This window comes from Anthonomus grandis, chromosome 12 (genome assembly GCF_022605725.1).
Source record: "Anthonomus grandis grandis chromosome 12, icAntGran1.3, whole genome shotgun sequence".
NCBI lineage: Eukaryota > Metazoa > Arthropoda > Insecta > Coleoptera > Curculionidae > Anthonomus > Anthonomus grandis.
The window spans coordinates 24,297,077-24,310,614 of NC_065557.1; the positions used below are offsets into that span (position 1 = coordinate 24,297,077).

The 13,538-nt window shown below is 32.3% G+C and overlaps 2 protein-coding genes across 9 annotated transcripts in view; one reads left to right on the forward strand and one right to left on the reverse strand.

Annotated features, from left to right (window-relative positions):
* The window catches only part of LOC126742663 (uncharacterized), a 222,033-nt gene that overhangs the window by 150,176 nt on the left and 58,319 nt on the right, over positions 1 to 13,538 (reverse strand). The window contains exon 1 of one of the 4 annotated variants that reach the window (XR_007662631.1): positions 10,792 to 10,926. The exons of 1 other annotated variant lie outside the window; for it this stretch is intronic. The gene's annotated coding sequence lies outside the window, so the exon portion shown is untranslated. Of the gene's footprint in view, positions 1 to 10,163; positions 10,672 to 10,791; positions 10,927 to 13,538 lie in introns of those variants that run through there. 2 more of the 4 variants (XR_007662630.1, XR_007662628.1) reach the window with 2 other exon arrangements.
* LOC126742655 (uncharacterized) overlaps positions 11,131 to 13,538 on the forward strand; it is an 83,522-nt gene continuing 81,114 nt past the window's right edge. For 2 of the 5 annotated variants that reach the window (XM_050449391.1, XM_050449386.1), the window contains exon 1: positions 11,139 to 11,271. The gene's annotated coding sequence lies outside the window, so the exon portion shown is untranslated. Of the gene's footprint in view, positions 11,272 to 12,312; positions 12,490 to 13,538 lie in introns of those variants that run through there. The other 3 variants (XM_050449389.1, XM_050449387.1, XM_050449388.1) reach the window with 3 other exon arrangements.

Here is a 13,538-nt window from a genome sequence, read left to right on the forward strand (position 1 = left end):
ACTTTAAATTTTCTTTTCTTTAATTTATCCTTTCTTTACTATATAAGCTTCACAATACATTTTAATAATATCAATTCTAAATCTATTCCAAAAAACAGCTTCAGATTTACAGTAAGGCAGGCACGTTTTGAATTTGAAGTTCGATTGTAATTATATGCTGACAGCTTCGTTCGCGGAGATTACTTTTACTATGTAGTATCGCCTTAAGATACTCTCTGCAACACTCGTCTAGAATAGCACCGTCTAAAATAGCATTAGCATAATGCATTTTTGGTTACTAGAGCCTTATTGTAAAATTTATCGAATACTTTAGATTTATCTCACTACCCTGCAGAATCTTTAATGAGATTAATTTAGGTCTACTGCCTGCCTAAAATCTGTCGACACCGCTGCGTGTTTAAATGAGTAAGCAGAATATTTACTCATATTGACACCCGCGTGACACCGTACTCCTTTTAGCCATTGACATATAGTTTGACTTGAAGCCTTCTTATATCATAGCCTTAGTAGTAATAGTAATCACAATATATAATATCACAGATACCTAGTATGTGGTATAAGGTTTCCTCCCCTGTATCGCAATTCGGACGGAGTGGGCATTCTCTTATACCAAGAAGGTGTAGTTATATGTATGCGTTATATGTATGCCTGTTTAGACTGTCGGGTCTTTGTCTAGCAGTCGCCTTGCTTTAGAACAGTCATGGTCTGGTGCCTATCTACATCTTTCTGTCCTTCTCCAATTCTTCCTTGTTTTTTTTCAGGCCCAATTATTAAGTGCCTGGCAGATTATTAAATGCCTGTTTTTTATTAAGACCGAGACAAGGTTCGGGGCCTACCAAGGGGTTAACGGAACCTTGTCTTGCCAGTTCGTCGGCCCGCTCATTGCCCTCGACAGCTTGGTGTCCTGGGACCCACCTCAGTCTCACTTCCCTGTGTGCTGCAAGCCTTTCCAATGCGCCTCTACATTTCTGGACTAGCGCTGAGCTGGCCCTAGGTTTCTGAATCAAATCCCCACGTTACCTTACAATGCCTCTCGTTTGTTTGCTACTTCGAGTATAGCAAACTGCTCCGCTTGGAAAACTGTGGAGTGTTTCCCTAGCAGGAAGGATTTCCCTGTTTTCGTTTCCATCCTGTACACTCCGGCTAAATTGGTGCTTTTTATCCATGATCCATCTGTGTATCAGGCCTGGAAACCACTTGGCTCTTTAATTTTGTTCGCCGACCATTCTTCCCTTGTCGGGATTTCGACTTGAAACCCCTTCTTTAACCTTAGTTTGCCACTATCTGTAGTGCATCTGGATGTCAGAATTGGTATGTTCTTACACATCCTAAGAGCAATCGTTATATGGCCTTGTCCTAAGTGAACATTGCGCCACCCTCCGCTATCGTTCATCCTCTTATACGCCGCCATGCCCTCTCAATCCAGACTGGGAGGTCCGGTAGCCCAAGAAGAATATTTAGTGGTGCCGCAGGTGTTGTTCTCATAGTTCCAGTAATTCCCAAGCAGTCTTTGCAGTCTGGTACGGCAATTCCAATCTGGCATTGCAATACGGCTGGCCACGAGATACGGCAGCCACACTGGAACGAAATCCTCGGTCGTATGACTGCAGTATAAAGCCACTGGCGAACATGGGGTTTTAGACTTTATCTTGTACCTATTGTTCGCCTTAATTGCCATATTAGGGCTGCATATTAGAACTGCTGTCTCAAAGTTAGGCGAGTCTGATCCATAATGCGAGGTTTAAAGCCTGTCAAATTCCGACTCTTAGTAAAGAGAATGAGCTCGGCGTTTTCAGGGTTGACCGACAGCCATGTCTCCCGACACCACTGTTCTACTCCCGCACTTTCCTTGTTCTCTATGGCTTTTTTAGCTTTGCTCACTACAGAGTGAAGTGCCGTTTCCGTCGAATTCCCTTTCATGTAGGCATGCTGATTCCTATGTAGTGGTGATTCTAGTAGAATCTTCTTTGTTATATACCTGTCTATAAGCCTTTTTATAGTCTTTAGTAGAAATGAAGTCCGGCTTATTGCCCTAAAGGACTTTGGTTAATGGTAGTCTTTCTTGCCCGGTTTTGGGATAAAGACCACATTTGCCGTCCTCCATGTTAGTGGAACATTGCAATGCTGGCCTCAAAAACTCTCTTTAAGTAAGGCAGTGTTATTTCGAGGTCTACCTGCAACATCAGAGGTATGATTCCATCAGGCCCCGCAGCCTTATATGGACTAAAGAAGCCCCCATGCTAAAATGGCGTAAGTTGAAACAGGATTGAAGGTTCCAAAATAGGCTATTCTTAGAGCCGTGGGTGAAGAGCAGCTAGAAAGACAGCGGAGAGGATATACAACAGTTCGAAGTTTTCCCGCAACTTTGTCAATGTGCGTATGCCATTGAAGGAGAGGGTCTAAATGGACTCCTAAAAATTTAACTGTAAGTGCTGGCCATCTTCGACTGTCTCATCGTGAAAATGACCTTATTTGTCTTTTCTGCGTTTAAGTGTAGACGGTTTCTGTTAAACCACTCCGGCAATTGACCCTGTATAGCATCTATCCCCATCTCCGCAGCCTTCCAGCGAGTCAGCTGCACATGCTACAGTTGTGTCATCAGCGAAAAGTGTGAACTTACCGGTCTGTTATGCAAGTTATTTATATAGATTAAAAAAAGTATGAGGCCCAAAACTGAGCCTTGGGGAACCCCTATGGTAATATTATTTTGAGGTGATGACACCCCATTCACACTCACAACCTGCCCCCTATCTGTCAAATATGAAGCCAGAAAACTAATACTATCAGGACTAAAACTATAGTTAGCAAGTTTTTGCAACAGAATACTATGGAGCACACAATCAAATCCCTTGCTCAAGTCATAGAAGAAGACACTGTTAAAATTTAAGTTATTAAAAGAATCCATGACAAAAGCAACAAGGTCCAGGATTGCCATAACTGTATTCCTAATTTTTCGGAAACCAAACTGGCAGGCTGTGAATAAATTATTTTCCTCAAAAAAACTTACTATAACTGCGTAGCAATGCACCTCTCAAAAATCTTTGAAAAAGTTGGCAGTAATGAGATTGGCCGATAGTTTTCCGGTTTGTTACGGTCCCCCTTTTTAAAATAGGTATTACTTTGGCTGACTTTGATATTTGTGGAAAAGTGTTATTTTGGAGACATCGGTTTATTAGTTTGGTCAAGGGACCAATTATCAAATTTTTTATTGATTTTATAAGCTTAACATTTAAGTTGAAGTTATCGCGACTTGCTTTTTTTTTAAATTTGTTATTATATCCCTGACCTCTAAAAGAGATACAGGTGAGAAGAAGACTGAAGCATGCAGAAATGGCAAAATTTGAACCGAATCGTTTTGTGAAATAGGAATGCTTGCGACAGTGTTATGAGCAATATTTGACAAAAAAATTTTAAATTCATTAGTAGTTATGTTACAATTAACGTTTTCTTTTGATTTAAAAATGCCCATATTAAATTTAATAACCTGCCAGAGTAATTTCGGTGTATTTTCAGAAGAATTTATATTTAATTTTATATCAATTCAATATATAAAATTATAATTTTTTTTTATATATTTATATTTAAGTGATCGCTAGCCTTGATCTTTGCTTGCTGTATGGCTGATCTGTAAATTATTCTGAGGTTTTTAAGTTCTCTGTTAGCAGCTGGAGAATTATATTGTCGAGAAACCTTACTTAAAAAATGTAGATATTCCCGCATTGATTTTAGGCCAGCATCAAACCAGGCCATACCGCAAGTTTCATCAGATCTAATTTTATGTTTTTTTTCTGGAAAGGACTAAATGTAGACCTCTTCCAAATTTTCCATAAATTCTGGATTGTGTTAAAGTGAACGTTGAAGTCCACTACCATAATATTTTTTTTTGTTATTATTAATCCCATTTAATAGTGTTTCTAACAATTCCAAAAAAGACTGAAAACTTCTTGATGGTGACCTATATAATGCTAAAACATACAAGTTAAAATCAATAAAGGTACAGCAAAACATTCAAGACATTTTTAACTGTTGTACTGTTGAATGCGCCGGTGAACAACGTTACCACAGAAAACTGGAAAAATGCTGTAAACCACGTTATTAAAGCGCAAAAGATGTGTGACCTTGATAATCTTGTTGAAGAAACCATAGAACTTATAGTAACTACACTGGCAATATCTGATTCGGATGAAAGTGATGAAATTTTTTAGTAATAAAATTGATTATTTTGTAAACTACGCCTCATTCCATAGTACTGTAATATACAATGCTTTCATTTCAAAACGATTCACCGTTAATAACTTGTTCAAAAAAACCAAAGAAAACGTCTATTTACATATACGTTTAATTCTATATTTGACTTATACTTTTTATTATACGTTTGATTTTAAGTCCTGTGAATAATCTTCTTAAAGTCCAGTTCAGAGATCTATTAGAATCTTTGATGTGTCGCAGATGCCGCACTAACTAGTCCGTACACCTATGTCGTAGTTATTGTAGCATATACATATTTAAATAGCAAAATTTTATATAGTTTACCCTGTTGTCATTCAGCGACACTATAAAGTCTGCCTCTTCCTCCATTCTCTGGGAAAAAATCCTGTTTTTGCCATAGTAAGAAAACCATATTTTTATTAAGAAAACAAGTTTTAAGTTTTGTTTTCTTCAGCTTACAGCCCCTGTTTGTCCTTCAGTGACACAATAAAGACTGCTTCTTCCTCCATTCTCTGGAAAAAGTCCCTTTTTTGCCATAGTAAGATAACCATATTTTTATTAAGAAAACAAGTTTAAAGTTTTGTTTTTTTCAGCAGACTGCCCCTGTTTGTTCTTCGGCGACACAATAAAGTCTGCCCCTTTCTCTGGGAAAAAACCCCTTTTTGCTATGGTAAGAAAAACACTGTGTTTATTAAGAAAACAAGTTTAAAAGTTAGTTTTTTACAGTTTTTTGTCCATGATTTATCTTACAGAGACATTATAAAACCAGTTTAATTCTTTTTTTACAGTAATTGCAGCACTTGTCCTGTCCCAGAAATGCAAGACTACTTCTTTCATAATTCACTGAAAGAAAAAAGGCTATTTTACATCTGAGTTGTAATTATTTAAAAAAAATATTGTAAATTTATTATTATTAATTAAATTTAAAAATTATTTCTGCTACTCACGTACACTTTTTAAATCTGTTTTAGTATCCATATGTTTCAGTGCGAGATGAAGTTGGAATCCATAGCGGCAACAGAGTTTAGAAAATTGTATTAACTCTTTGGGCCAGATTCAAATGAGTGGTTAAATTTATAAAAGTATTTAGTATCCTCGCTGTAGTTTTAGGATCCAGTATACTTAAAATATAGTGTTTTGTATAAGATTTTTAGTTTTTAGTATAATCATTTATTTGTGCTAATTTTCATCTAATTTCTCCTATTATGCACAATAACTAAATAAAAGGCAAACAAATTAATAAATATTACATTCAGGATGTAAAGTGTGTTTTTTATAAGTAAAACTTGTGTCTTTTACACGCATAAAAACCATCTATGTAGCTGTCTATACCTTGACAGCTACATAGATGGTTTTTAATTTAATTAAATTTTAAAGTTTATTTAAAGAAATAAACTTCCACTTTTCTGACTACATAATGACTTTTTATCAAAAAAAAAACAATAATTAAGGACATTGAATGTGGCAGCCAAAATCCCCATTAATAATTTATAGCCACTAAATAAAAACAAATCTCAATACCCAAAAAAAGCAAATATATAAAATTTGAAGACAAACCAAAACATTTTACCCTTTTGTGTCAAAAAGTAAATCTTTAATGCCTTAATCCACAGGATAAATGGGCCTAATTTGTACCACCTATTCTCTCATACTCATTAAATTAAATTAAAATTTCTCTTAACTTATTAAATTAACATTTTTGATTAAACTGATTTTACGTACTTAAATCTTATCTTTAAATTAAATATTATCTTGCTATCAACTATCCTGTATTTCTAGCTTTATCAAACTAAACCCAAAAATTCAGAATAATAAAATTTTAAATACAAATAAATTTTAAGGCCGGACCTGTGCAACTTTTCATGCTTGAGTGGCTGTAACTGAGGTCAGGCGTCTAACAAAGTAGTACGTGGACTTCTGAAGTCAAATTTTACGAACCAAATGTATAAATTTAAAAAAGTATGTTTAAAACATTTATTTTTTTAATGGAATGATTAACTATCGCTTAGAATATAACTTTATGACTCATCCCACATAAAATGTTGCGAATTAAACATGCATGCAATGTGACAATAGAAGCAACACCGGCACACGGACTATTCACGGCATATTAAAGATTCTAATAGATCTTTGACCTGGACTATACCTCCAGCTAACATAACTTTGATATATAAAATGGAAATGCCCATCGTGTTACACATCATTGTAAGCAGAATTAAATTATCTATTCAACAGTGCCAAAAAAAATTAATCGGTTAATGTGCTAGTACATTTATGAGCTAAAATCTGGTAATAATGAATATTTTATCTACTTCATACTATGGTATGTTAAATGGCATACAATGTACTATCCAAGGGTGTATAAAAGATCTAAGCTTATAGAGCTATAAACAGGGTGTAAAAAGCTCTTTAAAAAATAAAAAGAATTATCAGTGTAAGGAATTTATTTTATTAAGTGCTCAAAATGTGCTTCGTTATTTGCGAGACAATAATAAACTCTGGTTTGATATTCCTTACGAACATTGGCAAATGTTTGTCCGCTAATACCACTTCATTATACTAGCTACACTGAAGAACAAAATATTAAAGGAGGAAATAGAGATCTGAAATGAATGGAAATCACACATCATTGCACTAAACAAGGAACCAACAAACTATAACTGCTATAGATCAATAGCGCTAAGTTCCGGTGTAAGAAAAATCCTAATAAATCGTGTATATCCTAATGGATATACACGATTTTCTCATAGGTCATTTTAATCGTCGTTGTTATGGTTGGAAAAGGTTTATTAGGACAAAAATACTCTAATCTTTTATTCTTAGAATAAAGAAGTAGCCCATACTTTCAGTAGCGTTTTATTGAAAATACAGTCTTCTCTACTTATATTGAATTGATATTAATCAATAAAATTATTTTTGCCTACATGTTTCGCACACAGAGGTGTTCATCTTCAGGGCTATATTATTCTGTTCCATTTTATTTATAAAATTTTGATTCTTTTTCTATAGCCCCGAAGATGAACACCTCTGTGTTCGAAACATGTCGGCAAAAATAATTTTATTGATTAATACCAATTTAATATGAGTAGAGAAGACTGTATTTTCAATTTTTCCAATTTTACTTTAATTTTTGTTTTTTAAGTTTCATTTTTGTTAAATCTTTCAATTTTATTTACGTTTATCATATTTGACGTATACCACACTTTTCTTTTTAGTCCTTACCATAATGTCACGCGGACGTAAAATATTGGAACTCCTAAAAATTGAAACACAAGATCCAAATCGACTATTACATGAAGCACTCCAAAATGATGTATTATTTGAGGATAATATAGAAATCCAAATATACATAAATGCTTCAAATAATAATGTTGAAGAAATAGTCAGTTTTATTAACAATGATAACTTGAAACTTGATGAAAGTATGGATTATAATGTACCATTTGAAGAAAATGCTACTAATACTTTGGTTACAACTGATGCGCAAATTTTGGAGCAAAATAAAGAAAACTGTTTTACGAGCTCTCCCGTGCAGAACAAGAAACCTAAGGTTGAAGTTGGAGTTTCAGATATTGGATTGAATAAGAGAAATACTGATGGCAATTTTGAAATTTCTACAGAGAGTGACGAAAGCGAATTTTCACCATCAGAGACAGAAGACGATATCAGTTTTATGAACAAAGAAAATAATACTGACAAAGAAATAGTTGAAGCCGAAGTGGAAAATGAAGGCACTGATGAAGATGAGGAGAACAAAACGTCTAGAAAACGAAGAAAAAAAAGAAAACTTCCTATTAAGAAAATAGATTCTTCTTATCAAGAAAATAAGAAAAAGCGAGAATTGGGATTACCTTATTTAGGGAAAAAGAAAATGGAAGGGAAATGGAAATATAATGTTAGTAAACCCGGTAAATTTTTATCCAATCCTTGCAATTGCCAAATATCAAATAAAAAAATGTTTTTGCATGTAAAAAGCTCGCTGAACATAAGAGACGCGAAACTTTTGAAAGTTTTTGGAAAAAATCATGGCCAGAAAAAAAAGAGTTTGTGAAAGGTCTTATTGATTTTGAACCTGTGAAAAGGCGGATAGGTCTTAAAGAAACATCGCGACGAGATTTTTCTGCTAGGTACTACTTGGTGCAAGATTTGGTAAAATATAGAGTTTGCAAGAAAATGTTTAATGCTAGCCTTGGTTTAAAGCATAACTGTGCTTTACACTGGCTTAAATTGGAAGAGAAAACTATGAATATAGAGCGCCAGACAATGATAGATAATCCAAAACTTTTAAAGATGAGTAGCAGAAGAACAGAAGCATCCAGATTCATTAAGGAAAACTTAAATCCTTTTTTTATTCTTTACCAAATGTGGAGTCCCATTATTGCCGAGCTTCTACACAAAAATTATATTTAGAACCCATGTGGACTAGTAAACAAGAGCTTTACCGCTTTTATTGTGAGAAGTACTGCAAAGATGAAAACATTAAGCCATTTTCAGGAACGATTTTTAACGATGTGTTTTAGGAATTAAATCTTTCAATGTACCACCCGAAAAAAGATCAATGTGAGGTTTATGTTGCATCTAAAAACAAGAATATTTCTGAAGAGCAATATCAGCAACACCTTTTACTAAAAAACCAAGCAAGAGAAGAAAAAGCAAGAGATGAAGAGAGAGCCGATGACACCGAATTCATTTTCACCATGGACCTACAATCTGTCTTGTTGGCTCCAAAAAATAATGTTAGCACTATGTACTACAAGACTAAATTGGCAGTGCACAATTTTACGTTATTTAACGTAAAAACCAAAGATGGATTCTGTTTCTTATGGAGTGAGGTGGAGGGCGCTCTTACAGCGAACGAGTTTTCTTCTATTTTAGTGAATTTCTATGTCTTCGCTATATCCCTATTCAAAGAATTTTTTGGTTCTGTTTTTTACCAAGGCTGTACTGTACTAAAGTTATTTGTGAATGGCATACAATATTAAATTATTATTAGTTTTAAACCAAAGTTACGCTATTGTAGTGCCATCTACTTTAAGTTTTGTTAAGTTAATGTTTTTGCAATAATAAAAATATTTGTTGTAATAATGCTGTTTTATTTTGAATTAACTTTTTAGTAAGCCAAAGTATAAAGAAAAAAGTGTATGTACAGCAACATTTTGTGGAAATAAGTGTATGTCCTATTAAAAAATATGTAAGAGCTTTTATAAAAAAAATATCTATAAACTTAACCTTTTTCAATTTTTATTAGTCTAAAAAATGTTTTGACAAATTTGACTTCAAAACTTACCGTCAAAACACGAAAGTTTTTAAGCTCGCCTGTAAAATTTACATTTTTGGACACACTATTTTCTGGTTTCACCGACGATATGTCATTTTTAAATTGACAACGTTGTCACAACTAACTGGTATTTTTATTGCTGTTCATATATATGAGGAGATCATAAATTAACAATTTAAAAAAAAAATCTATACCGTCTAAAGCGCAAACCGAAAAATCTAAGTATACAGAAAAGTCAATAATTCACGTGCATGAAATTTAAAAAAATATGATATGTGATTTTCTATATCCCGCCCGAGGATGCACCACAAAAAAAACTTAAAATTAAATCATATTAAACATATATGGTACTTTGAACGCCGAAAAATAAATACCTTAAGTTGCTACAAAACCAAGTTCTTCCTGCCATTCGGAAACTACTGGAAGTAAGAAACAGCTTTATAATATACTAGAGTAAGTAACCTTTTATTTAGCTAAAGAAGGAGGTCTTTTTAAGCCTTTTATTTAAAGTATTAATTGTTAGGTTTATTATTGAAAGTTTTTTTTTCTGCTTTTTTATAATGTTTACATTTTATTTTTATTAAAGATTGTTTAAAGGGTTCTTATATTTTATTTAAATAAGATCGCTTTAATTTTTAATATGCAATGCACAGCATAAAAAAATGTAATTACGAACCTATGCGGACTTACACATTTCTGCATTAGAAAAATATTATACCAATGCTGCGTAGTTTTTTTTTAAATGTTTGCGCAAGAGATGCAGGCCCCACCAACGTCACACGCTTACTATTACTAAAATAAAATTTAAAATAAACGAGCTGGAACCTCGAACACCAGCGTACTGTCACCGCGGCGGCGTTGCAACGCCGCAAAAATCTTGCCTGTTAGGTACTTACGGCACTGTATTTGGCGTAGTATAATAAATTCTATAAAAGCACTTTCTTTGAAACACATTATTTGTAGAACCATCAAGTTATAGGTACATTGCCGAATAGATAATTAATATTGAACAAAAAAATATGAAATATTTGAGGATTTCAATGCCTCATACAATAATTAAAAGCAACTAAAATATGATAGCGGTCAAAACTGTATCAATATTATAAGTGACGACAATAGTAGTACACAAATGGGTATGATTTTTTTAATTTAAAAAAAATCAAAACTCAAAGAATATTAAAATTTTAAATTAATAAATTGTAAAAATGAAATTTTCCGCCTTGTAGTTTTCTCTGTAATACGGACCAATTTTAAGCAGTCGTCTGTCTCCGAAGTTCCAACACAGAAAACAACTAAATACGTACTCAATGTCTTTCCGTGAATCCACACACTATACTTAAGCTGGTCCACTGTCAAATATAACCCCAACTAATTATTTCACTCGGTTAAATGAAAATAAGCGGGACTATTTCGTTGGCCTACTGTAAACACGATCCTCCGAAATCGACCGTCTAGAAACATCAGCTTGCCATCCGCGTTGCTTTGTCGAATAGCAGTCGATCATAATAAAGGTTGAATATTGTCTTTTAACAGTGTAACAGTGATAGTTTTTAGGTTAGCTTACGGAATATAATTATGCTTGAAATTATATTAAGTTTATGGTGCTGACATAATTCAGAGAATTCAAGGTTACCTGAACTTTCATTTACAAATAATATCATCGTGTGTTCCCGGCTTTTTGTGACGAGTGAATCGGTTATATCGGCAATACCGGGGGATACTGATAACTACCTACTTATATATATATAAGTAATGTTTATGTTTAATAATTGTAGTCTCTAATGGTAAGTAAGTTTCATCTGTTTCATCAAGAATGTCTTGATAAATAGTTCATTACTGCTTTGGAAAATAGATTTGTATAAGTATAATTTTATTATTTTAATTGAGATACGCCAAATTTTAAGTGGATTTTATAAATATAATCTGGGATCTTTTTAAGTGTGAGTTTATTAGAGTAACAGAGAAAATGTAAAACACATAGATAATTTAATTTCCCTCAATTTATTTAAGAGAGAACTAAGCATTAGATTTATTGTTTTTAGAATTTTTTACTTTTTGGTATATTTTGGTGTGTTAAAAGCAACAAAACTAATGTTATTGACACTGAGAAAAATATCTTATCTTATCTAGACGCTTTATTAAAAATGTAATAGGTAGCCTTTGCAGGAAAGGTTTATTTTATCCAAACAGTTATTTAATTAGGTGATTTACCGACAACCAATTTGCATCTTTTTTTTTTTTAGGGACTACATTCTTTTAATTAATATAAGAAATTTGCATATAACAGAATATTATCGTTATTATAAAATGCTAATTAAATAACTATTAAATATTATCTAAAAAATTAAAAATTACTGCTATCAAGTGACCAATTATATAGTTATCATAATAAGTAAATACATAGTGCTATAAAAAATTCACAATTTTGTTCATTTTTTTTCACCTATAAATAGAATTCAATAAACGACTTTATAGAAGACTAGAATAACTTACCCTTAAAATTTGTAATAAAAAGCTAAATTAAAGAATAAAAGCGATAATGCCAAATAATGCTAGGAAATTAAAAAGGAAAAAAATAATCATTTTCATATACGCCTATATAACTTATTTATTTTATTTTAAAACTTGTGGCTGTTCTAAGAAATGTTGAGAGTTATTATAAGGTATTCTAGTTTCCATAAAGTAGTTTATAAGACATTTGTAGATAAAACATACGTTAATAAAATTGTGCGTGCATTTTTTATGTATAATTATAATTAGATATTCTGTGAGTTAATAGTAGTTTTTTTAAATTTTTTAGATAATATTTCACAGTGATATATCATATTTCTAATATTTAAAAAATTACAAATTGAGAGATTGGAGGGACACAAAGTCAATGGTCTCAGATTATGTTTATTTTTTTTTAACTATTACACGTGTTTTTAAAAGTAGTAAGGAACCCTAGTGTAAAAAACAACAATGCATAGACACGAATTACAATGTTGAGATACGACTTACCGGTAAGGCTATTTGTTTAACACCACAAACATTTAAGTTAAAACAAAAAATAAATATATAAAAATATATTGCTGACCTTCACATTAAATCCGGTTTCAAAACTAAATAAAATAAAAGTAAACAGAACAAGCAGAATGAGGTTAAGTTGAACGGGAGAACGGAAATAAAGCAAAAAATAAAAAATTAAATATGTCTTAATCGAGAATTGAACGTCGTGATAAAAATTGTTAAAAATTAAATGCGGTTCAAAGGTAAAAATATCATTCACACAAGACAGTACAGGACTCCTTTTTACCCTTCTGATCTTAGTAACTGAGGCGTGGTCCTATTTATCATAGAGTTAGACACATGGCTTAGCTAAATTATTATTGCCTAAATATGATGAATACATTTATTTTGAACTTGAAATAAAATTAGTCATAAAATATTTATACAGGGTCTGCAAAATGAGTATATAATACAACGCTTAACCACAAATTTAAAATATAGCGATTTATGCCAACTTGCCTGTACCAAAATTGCGTCGCTTATCCGCTAGAGGCTAGAGGGTGCCACAGTTTTAAAGTGTTTTTTTTTAAGTGATTTTTATTAAATTTGAAATGGAGGATAAGTACATAAATTGACGTATTTTGATTTAAGCGAGAGCTTGGATAATGTCCGGAAATTTAAAAAAGGTAGGTTGTTTATAAATCATTGGTTGTAATTTTGTTACAATTTTTAAAATTAACTTAAAATTAAAATTGTTACAAGAAAAATATCTGAGAACCATCTTAAACATGACTTAAGAAGGTTCTTAGATATTAGCTGACTTATTTAAGAACTTTTTTGTCGTAAAATTTTCGTCCAATGCACGGTTTAGCACGGTGTAAAAAAAATTAAATTTAAATATCATGTTAGTCATATACCTTCTTTCTACGTATGTCGTTTTTTTTTTTAAATAAACGCGAATGTCTAACGCGAAGTGCAATAACTGGCTTTCACTAAATTTAAAAATAAAAATGAATTAGGGCCATTAAATGTAAAAAAAAAATAGATTTTTAAATTACTTTGT